Raw genomic sequence first — 10643 nt, 5'->3', positions numbered from 1 at the left:
GTGCAAGCATAACTCATTCCACCTTCTGGGCTCCAGTGAGCCCCCGCCTCAATCTCTTTAGTAGCTGGGGCTGCAGATGCACACCATTATGCCCAGCTAATTATTATTATTATTTTTTTTTGAGACTGAGTCTTGCTGTGTAGCCCAGGCTGGAGTGCAATGGTGCAATCTCGGCTCACTGCAACCTCCGCCTCCCAGGTTCAAGAAATTCTCCTGCCTCAGCCTCCTGAGTAGCTGGGATTACAGGCACCTGCCACGATGCCCGGCTAATTTTTATATTTTTAGTAGAGATGGGGTTTCACCATGTTGGCCAGGCTGGTCTCAAACTCCTGACCTCAGATGATCCGCCCACCTCGGCCTCCCAAAGTGCTGGGATTACAGGCGTGAGCCACCGCGCCCAGCCTGTCCAGCTAATTTTTAAATTTTATGTAGCGACAGGATCTCCCTATGCTGCCCAGGCTGGTCTCAAACTCCCAGACTCAAGCAATCCTCCCACCCTGGTCTCCCAAAGTGTTGGGATTGTAGACATGAGCCCCAGTGCTCCGCCTGGTAACACTGTCAAAAGCAAAAGGCTTTCTATGGATTGGGACCCAACCTGTGTAATTCAATGCATGCATTTAAGCAGGCTTGCTTTCTTGTACACTACCCAACTTTCCTTCATCATGGATTTTTCTAGACAGTCAGACGCCATGGTCCATTGTAGACTGGAGAACATCAGAGTTGGGAGGCGCCAGAAGCATCAAATCCTATTCCTCAAGCCAAGGTGGTTTGTGACCCATCTTCCTCATTTTTGCTAGAGCTATACAACACCTGATTAAATGTCTTTCTTTAAATAAAAACATTTTCTTTTTTTTTGTTGTTGAGACAGAGTCTCACTCTGTCATCCAGGCTGGACTGCAGTGGTGACAACTCAGCTCACTGCAACTTCCACCTCCTGGATTGAAGCGATTCTCCTGCCTCAGCCTCCCAAGTAGCTGGGATTACAGGCATGTACCACCATGCCCAGCTAATTTTTGTTTATTTAGTAGAGACGGAGTTTCATTATGTTGGCCAGGCTGGTCTCAAACTCCTGACCTTAAATGATCCACCCACCTTGGCCTCCCAAAGTGCTGGGATTACAGGTGTGAGCCACTGTACCTGGGTGTGATGGACAACAAGTTTGAGAGGACATTCAAATTGAAATGAAAATCAACACTTTTTTTTTTTTTTTTTTGAGATCGACCCTCGTCTGCGCAATCTCGGCTCGCTGCAAGCTCCGCCTCCCGGGTTCACGCCATTCTCCTGCCTCAGCCTCTCCGAGTAGCTGGGACTACAGGCGCCCGCCACCATGCCCAGCTAATTTTTTGTATTTTTTAGTAGAGACGGGGTTTCACCGTGGTCTCGATCTCCTGACCTTGTGATCCGCCTGCCTCGGCCTCCCAAAGTGCTGGGATTACAAGCATGAGCCACCGCGCCCGGCCAAAAACTCAATCACTTTTATGAACCACAAAAGTGTTCATGATCCAAACATTTATTTATTTATTTATTTATTATTTTTGAGATGGAGTCTCGCTCTGTCGCCCAGGCTGGAGTGCAGTGGTGCGATCTCAGCTCACTGCAACCTCCACCTCCTGGGTTCAAGCGACTCTCCTGCCTCAGCCTCCCCAGTAGCTGAGAGTACAGGCATGCACCACCATACCCAGCTAATTTTTGTATTTTTAGTAGAGACGGGGTTTCACCATGTTGTCCAGGCTGGTCTCGAATTCCTGACCTAAGGTTATTCACCCACCTCTGCCTCCCAAAGTGCTGGGATTACAGGCGTGAGCCACCTCGCCCGGCCGAGATTGTCTTTTAAGGTGATGCCTCTGCGTGAGACTCAAAGCCCACAGAACCACGTGTTATTCACTCCAGAGGCCCTTCTGTTTCCAGTCTCAGAACCAAGACCTCTGTAGAGATAGCAAAATAAGGAGCAAGCAGGAGTCCTAACAGGAGGGGGTATTTAAGGATAGGCCAGTGGGGACAGTGGAATAAGTGTAGGAATGGCTTGGGTGGAACCCTGAAGTTAGCAACAATAAATCTTAGCCTCTGAAAATAGACGAGGTGGGCCAGGCATGGTGGCTCACACCTGTAATCCAAGCACTTTGGGAGGCCGAGGCGGGCAGATCACCTGAGATTGGGAGTTCAAGACCAGCCTGACCAACATGGAGAGACCCGATCTCTACTAAAAATACAAAATTAGCCTGGCGTGGTGATGCATGCCTGTGGTCCCCGCTGCTCGGGAGGCTGAGGCAGGAGAATCGCTTGAACCCAGGAGGTGGAGGTTGCGGTGAGCTGAGATTGCGCCATTGCACTCCAGTCTGGGTGACAGAGTGAGACTCCGTCTCAAAAAAAAAAAAAAAATTAACAACAACAACAAAAAGAAAATAGACAAGGTGGCTCACGCCTGTAATTCCAGTACTTTGGGAGGCCAAGGTGGGAGGATCACTTGAGTTCAGGAGTTCAAGATCAGCCTGGGCAACACGGCAAGCCCTCATCTCTTACTAAAAATGAAAAAATTAGCTGGGCATGGTAGCACACGCATATAATCCCAGCTACTCCGGAGGTTGAGGCTGGATAATTGCTTGAGCCCAGGGGACTGAGGCTGCAGTCCAGCCTGAGGGACAGAGTGAGACACCATCTCAAAAAAAAGAAAAAGAAAAAGAGAAAAAGAATGGGTTCAGATTCTGGCTTCACCACTTCCATCTGTGAGACCGTGAACAAGTTTCTTAACTTCTTTATGTCTTGGCTTCCAGATCTATAAAATGGACTGTTAGGGGATGAATATGTGCCCCCCCCGAGTCCATATGTTGAAGTGCAAACCACCAGTATCTCAGAATGTGGCTGTACTGTATTTGGAAATAGGGTCTCAAAAGAGGTAATAAAGTTAGAAAGAGGTCATTACACTGGCCCTAATGCAATGTGACTGGTATCCTTATAAGATGAGGACACAGACACACTCAGAGGGAAGATCACGTGAAGACACAGAGAGAAGGTGGCATCTACAGGCCATGGAGAGAGTCCACAGAAGAAACCAACCCTGCTGACCCCTTGATCTTGGACTTATAGCCTCCAGAGCTGTGGGAAGATAAGGTTCCGATTTTAAGCCACCCTGTCTGTGGTATTTTGTTATGGCAGCCCTAGCAAACTAATACGGGGACCCACAACAGTATCCGTGTTGCATGGATGTTATGAAGATTAAACCAGCTTTTTATGGGGAATGCTTGGCCCAATGTCTGGTGCAAGGTAAGAGCTCAGTGCACACCAGAGCATCTTGTTCTGTTTAAGAACTCCTCTGCTTCATCCAGCTGACTCAGGCCACTTAGTGAATGTGAAAATCAGACAGTCCAGATATTTGGCACTGTAGGGACTCTCCACAGGATCGACTTCTTCATTTTTCAAAGGGTTATTATGGTTTTACATGACATGACGTGGCCTGAAATGCAATGATTCCCAGCCACCAGGGCCACCTGATACATTAAACAGGCGGCACTCCTTCTGGCCTTGTCATTAACCTTCCCGGCAAATGACACAGTTCTGCAGCTGGGCCCAAAGCCTTGGTTTTTCTCGTCCATTCCAACTCTCATGGTTCTTGACCTCACCCAAACGTCGCTCGCCCGCTGGGCTTCATTTCGCAATCGACACTGGATGAACAGCTGTAGGACCTGCACTTTGTTTGTGCCTCTGTCTCTCTTTCTTTTTGAGACGGAGTCTCACTCTGTCACCCAGGCTGGAGTGCAGTGGCATGATCTCGGCTCACTGCAACCTCCGCCTCCCGGGTTCAAGAGATACTCCTGCCTCAGCCTCCGGAGTAGCTGGGATTACAGGAGCCTGGCACCATGCCTGGTTAATTTCTATAGTTTTAGTAGAGATGGGGTTTCCCCACATTGGTCAGGCTGTTCTCTAACTCCTGACCTCAGGTGATCTGCCTGCCTCGGCCTACCAAACTGCTGGGATTATAGGTGTGAACAATCGCGCCTGGCCAGCCTCTGTCTCTTTTTCTGGTCTCATGACTATTCATCCATATTGCCCACCGGCAGGGGAAGATGGAATCTCTGCAGAAGATAGCTTTTATTTGCAAACTTAGGTGAGGGATAATCTTAGAAAATGACTGGAGACCTTTTTTTTTTTTTTTTTTTTTTTGAGACCCAGTCTCACTCTGTCACCCAGGCTGGAGTGCAGTGGCACTCTTGGCTCACTGCAATCTCTGCCTCCCGGGTTCAAGCGATTCCCCTGCCTCAGCCTCCTGAGTACCTGGGACTACAGGTGTGCACCACCACACCCGGCTAATTTTTTGTATTTTAGTAGAGACGGGGTTTCACCATGTTGGCCAGGATGGTCTCAATCTCCTGACCTCATGATCCGCCCATCTTGGCCTCCCAAAGTGCTGGGATTACAGGCGTGAGCCACCGTGCCCGGCCGACTGGAGAGCTATTGATTATAGACCAGCTTTATAAATTGTGGCTCTACCACAAGCCAGGAACACAACATGAATGCAAACACTCCTGCAGATTGGGAGCGCCGGTGGTTACAAACTAACAGGCAGACGTTGATGAAAGTGATTTCGATCCTGTTTTTCCTGGGTCTGAAAAATTAGATTTAACTCCCAAGGTGTGCTCATTTTCATTTCAAATTTCTCCTGTACTAAAGGAGTAAAAGCAGGCCCAGCTGATGGCAAAACTGTGAAGTGGTTGCTTACTCCTTCAGATGCAGGGAACAGGGGCTGCAAAGGCGTGAGCTCCTCCAACCCTCAGGAAGAGAAGTGGGTGCACCAGCTGCCAGGCCCAGGGCAGTGGAGAGGGTCAGTAAATATCTGTTGAATTTCCTTAAGTCTTCATTAGGCCAGTGTATTAGTCCGATTTCACACTGCTATAAAAATACTACCCAAGACTGGATAATTTATAAACAAGGGAGGTTTAATTGACTCACAGTTTAGCATGGCTGGGGAGGCCTCAGGAAACTTACAATCATGGCAGAAGGGCAAGCAGGCACCTTCTTCAAAAGCAGGAGGCCAGGCGTGGTGGCTCACTTGAGGTCAAGAATTTGAGACCAGCCTGGTCAACATGGTGAAACCCATCTCTACTAAAAATACAAAAATTAGCCAGGTGTGCTGGTGCGTGCCTGTAATCCTAGCTACTCGGGAGGCTGAGACAGGAGAATTGCTTGAACCAGGAGGCAGAGGCTTCAGTGAGCCAAGATCACGCCATTGCACTCCAGCCTGGGCGACAGAGACTCCATCTCAACAAAATAAAATAAAACAAAAATAAATAAATAAATAGCCGGGCACGGTGGCTCATACCTGTAATCCCAGCACTTTGGGAGGCCGAGGCGGGTGGATCATGAGGTCAGGAGATCCAGACCATCCTGGCTAATACAGTGAAACCCCGTCTCTACTAAAAATATAAAAAATCAGCCGGGTGAGGTGGCGGGCACCTGTAGTCCCAGGTACTTGGGAGGCTGAGGCAGAAGAATGGCATGAACCCAGGAGATGTAGCCTGCAGTGAGCCGAGATCGCGCCACTGCACTCCAGCCTGGGCGACAAAGCGAGGCTCCGTCTCAAAAAATAAAAATAAATAAATAAATAAATAAATAAATAAAAACATGAGATTTGGGTGGGGACACAAAGCCTAACCACATCAGCCAGCTTGGTGAGTCTTGGTATCCTGCATCCTGGACCTCCTCACCCTGGACTAGATGCATCTTTTTTTTTTTTTTGAGACAGAGTCTCACTCTGTCGCCCAGGCTGGAGTGCAGCGGCACCATCTCTGCTCACTGCAAGCTCCACCTCCCGGGTTCACGCCATTCTCCTGCCTCAGCCTCCCGAGTAGCTGGGACTACAGGCGCCTGCCACCACGCCCGGCTGATTTTTTGTATTTTTAGTAGAGACGGGGTTTCACCATGTTAGCCAGGATGGTCTCAATCTCCTGACCTCGTGATCCACCCGCCTCGGCCTCCCAAAGTGCTGGGATTACAGGCATGAGCCACCGCGCCCGGCTAGATGCATCTTAAATGTGAGAAGCCACCTTTTGAATGGCTTCCACAGGGCATGGAAAAGTGGTATGATTTTCAGTAGCACTTCTCATACTTTTTTTTTTTTTTTTGAGATGGAGTTTCACTCTTTTTGCCCAGGCTGGAGTGCAATGGTGCAATCTCGGCTCACCACACCCGGCTAGTTTTGTATTTTTAGTAGAGACGGGGTTTCCCCATGTTGGTCAGTCTGGTCTCGAACTCCCGATCTCAGGTGATCCGCCTGCCTCGGCCTCCCAAAGTGCTGGGATTATAGGTGTGAGCTACCATGCCCTGCTGCACTTCTCATACTTTAAGATGCATAAAAATCACCTGTTAAAAATGAACATTCTGGGCCAGGTGTGATGGCTCACGCCTGTAATCCCAGCACTTTGGGAGGTCGAGGTGGGTGGATCACCTGAGGTCAGGAGTTCGAGACCAGCCTGGCCAATATGGCAAAACCCCATCTCTACTAAAAATACAAAAAATTAGCTGGGTGTGGTGGCAAGTGCCTGTAATCCCAGCTATTTGTGAGGGTGAGGCAGGAGAATCGCTTGAACTGAGAGGTAGTGGTTGCAGTGAGCCCAAATTGCGCTACTGCACTCCAGCCTGGGCAACAAGAGGGAAAATCCAACTTAAAAAAAAAGAGCACATTCTGATTCAGTAGTTCTGGGGCTGAACCTGAGATTCAGTGTTTCTTTTTCTTTTTTTTTAATTTTTTTGAGACAGAGTCTCACTCTGTCACCTAAGCTGGAGTGCAATGGCATGATCATGGCTCACAGCAGCCTGGACTTCCCAGGCTCTGGCGATTCTCCCACCTTAGCCTCCAAAGTAGCTGGGACTACAGGTTTGCGTCACCACGCCTGGCTAATTTTTTTCTTTTCTTTTCTTTTTTGAGAGAAGTCTCGCTCTTATCCCCCAGGTTTGAGTGCAATGGCTCGATCTTGGCTCACTGCAACTTCCGCCTCCCCGGGTTCAAACGATTTTCCTGCCTCTGCCTCCCAAGTAGCTGGGATTAAGTTGCCTGCCACCACGCCCGGCTAATTTTTGTATATTTTAGCAGAGACAGGGGTTTCACCATGTTGGCCAGGCTGGTTTCGAACTCCTGACCTCAAGTGATCTGCCCACCTCGGCCACCCAAAGTGCTGGGATTACAGGCATGTACCACCACACCTGGCCAGATTCTGTGTTTCTGACAATCCTCCTACTGATGCAGATGCCTGTACACTTCCTGGTTCTCCTATCTGCCAGCTGTGTGGCCTCAGGAGGCCTCAGCATCTCCCCGGGCTTCAGTTCTTCCGCTGGATATTATTTAGATGAAGAAACATATATTGACAGCTTACTACATGCCAGGCTGCTCTGGGTGCTTGCTAGAAAAACAAAGATGAAGAAGCCACAAGCCAAGCCCAGGCGGGCCTTGCAGACAGGGGAATTAAAGGTCCAACTACAATATTTAAAGACTCTGGGTTTGAAAATTTCATGACTCATTGGCAGAAGTAGGACGACTGGATCTGCATCTCCCAGAAAACATCCTCCAAACACTATGACAGGGATTCCCCACTGACTACTGTCCTCAGAATCAGGGAATATGAAATCCAGAAGTAACCTCAAGAGAAATTTAGCCCAAACTCTATCTTGCCATTTTACAGAGAGGAGAAACTGGAGAACAGATGCAGAAAGAGTGGGGTCCGGAGAAAATTACTGGTTTTCCAGCTATGCTTTTGAAGGCAGTGATGTCCAATAGGAATAACATATGAGCTACAAAAAACTTAATATGTAATATTAAATTTTGTGGTAGTCACATTGAAAAGAGTAAAAAGAAGCCAGGCACAGTGACACATGCCTATAATCCTAGCACTTTGGGAGGCTAAGGCAAAAGGATTGCTTGAGGTCAGGAGTTTGAGACCAGCCTGGGGAACATAGTGAGACCTTGTCTCTACAAAAAAATCTAAAAAATTAGCTGGGCGTGGTGGTGCACGTCTGCAGTCTCAGCTACTAGGGTGGCTGAGGCAGGAGAACTGTTTGACCCTAGGAGGTCAAGGCTGTAGTGAGCCAAGATGGCGCCACTACAGTCCAGCCTAGGTGATAGAGTGAGACCCAGTTTCAAAAAAGAAAAAGAGAAAGAATCGTTTCCATTGGTTAGTGCATCACTCCCAGGATCACTGGTTTCATTTTTATAGACACTGGATCAGAAAATTAATCTTTCAAGTACAGGTGTAGCTTTCTGTAGCCAAGTTGAATAGAATTACACTTCTGAGGCTGGGCACAGTGGCTCACGCCTGTAATCCTAGCACTTTGGGAGGCTAAGGCGGGTGAATCACGCGGTCAGAAGTTCAAGACCAGCCTAGCCAACACGGTAAAACCCCGTCTCTACTAAAAATACAAAATTAGCTGGGCGTGGTGGCACGTGCCTGTAATCCCAGCTACTTGGGAGGCTGAGGCAGGAGATTGCTTGAACCTGGGAGGTGGAGGTTGCAGTGAGCCAAGATCCCACCACTGCACTCCAGCCCGGGTGACAGTGCGAGACCCCGCCTCAAAAAAAAAAAAAAAAAAGTATACTTCTGAGGCTGTGCACAGTGGCTCACCCCTATAATCCCGCAACTTTGGGAGGCTGAGGTGGGAGGACCACTCGAGACCAGCCTGGGCAACAGAGAGAGACCTTGTCACTACAAAACATTAAAAAAGAAAAAAAATTTAACCAGGTGTAGCTGCCCATGCCTGTGGTCTCAGCTACTTGGGAGGCTGAAGCGAAAGGATCGCTTGAGCAAGGAAGGTAGAGGCTGCAGTAAGCTGGGATCATACCATCACCCTTCAGCCTGGGTGCTGGAGGAGCAAGATTCTATCTAAACAAACAAACAAACAAACAAACAAAAAAGAGAAGAAACAAAAAATCACACCTCACCCCTGGATAAGAGCTTAAGCATAGCTGAATCTAACTTGCAAATGATTTTGCTGAAGATGAGGTTAAAGAGTGACGGCAGGCTGGCACTTGGAGCCACATTTCCAAAATTCTGGGTGTAAAATGCTCAGCACAGTGCCAGACACCTGTGCCTCAAAGTGTCAGAGAAATCTCAGCCACCTTCTTTCCCTTCCCCTCTCCCAGTTTTGCACCAAACCATCCTGTCCCTGGAGAAGTTGCTCAATTAAAAGCGAGGTGAAATTCCAAGCACAGTTTGAAGGAGGAAGTGTCATCTTCAGCTTGCCTGTAGGTGCACCTCACTATGTAACATTTGTTACATAAGTGGCAGCACGACACGCCTAACTGATGAATGTCTGTTGCACACCCAATTCCAGCCGGGAGAGTCACGCAGGCTTTCCCTGGGAGAACAGTGGTGTGGAATTGAGGCATGGAGTTGCAAAAATTACTTTTGTCATCTGACAAGTAGGGCCAGTTCCAGGCTGTTATACCCAAAGTGCTTTTCTACTGCAGCATAACCTCAAGAAAAACCAGTTTCAGGAGCACCACACCTAGGATCGGATGATGCAATATGATATTAGCGTCTCATTGCATCAGTGTGTCTGAGGCATTAGTCTTTTAAGCTGGCAAAAAGCATTATAAAGGGGCAGGAGAAAAAATGAAAAGACTTGTAGACTGAAATCTAAAGGTACTGTCAGTGCTGTTCCTAATTGGCCACACGGGGTGTTTAGAGGATAAACACCCAGCCACCCACCTCAGCTGACAAGCATCAGCATGCCATTTCCTGAAGGGGACTTGATGGCATATTTAGGCGAAATTCTTTTCTGGTTGGTTCTACTTATGCTTTATATCAAAGCGTCAAAGTTTAACCTCTAAAAAATCTTTTTAAATGCAGGTCTATTAAGAATAGGCTTTCAAAGGGTGCTTCTATTCCATCTTGACTTTTCTGAAAATCTCTGAAATGTACCAGTTGATTTCTCATTTCCAAAGTTCTTTTACGTAAGCACACTCAGCTCTCTTGACATAGACTTTTGACTTTGATCAAATACCTTAGATTTGGGCCTCTTGGTTTCTCTGTCTTCCTTTAAAGGACACTTGATGCTTCCCAGTCCTGTTTCTTGCACTAACAATGAATGAATGAATGAATCACAAAAATCCTAGAACTTTATCCGTTTTCAAGAAGTTGCCTGAAGAAGGAACTTCCTCGTGCAGTACGCCTAAGGAAAAAAGAAGCAGGAGAAAAGCTTTGAGAGGAGAGCACGTGACGGTGAGATCGTAATGGAAGTGGGGTGGAGAGGTGGAGGGTGGAGACCGGTAGGAAGCAAGCAAGGCTTTTTTCACCCGTCCCAGGACACTCGAACGAGATCAAGCCTCACTGCGGTTTACTACGGTCTATGCAGGCCCTCGCACCCCCTGCCTACCTCCTCAGAACCCAGCCTCTTGGCTCTTCTCACCGCAGCCCCACCAGGCAGCTTCCCTCCCAGGAGGTGTCTCTCAAGATCTCGAAATGTGGAGCGTCCGTTCACTCCACCTGGCCTGGAATACTTTTCCTGCCCCCTTTCATCAGGTCTTATTCATCCTTTAAGTTGTTCAGCATAACTTTCCACCTGAATGCCTTCCCTGGCCCTGGACTAGGATAAATCCCCTCGCCATAATGTTCCTACACAGGCGTCACTTTTTAAAGCTTATCACTCTTGTAATTACT

The sequence above is a fragment of the Hylobates moloch genome, unplaced genomic scaffold (assembly GCF_009828535.3).
Source record: "Hylobates moloch isolate HMO894 unplaced genomic scaffold, HMol_V3 SCAFFOLD_9, whole genome shotgun sequence".
NCBI lineage: Eukaryota > Metazoa > Chordata > Mammalia > Primates > Hylobatidae > Hylobates > Hylobates moloch.
The sequence above is the reverse complement of the archived record's forward strand: the minus strand, read 5'-3'. Positions refer to the sequence as shown.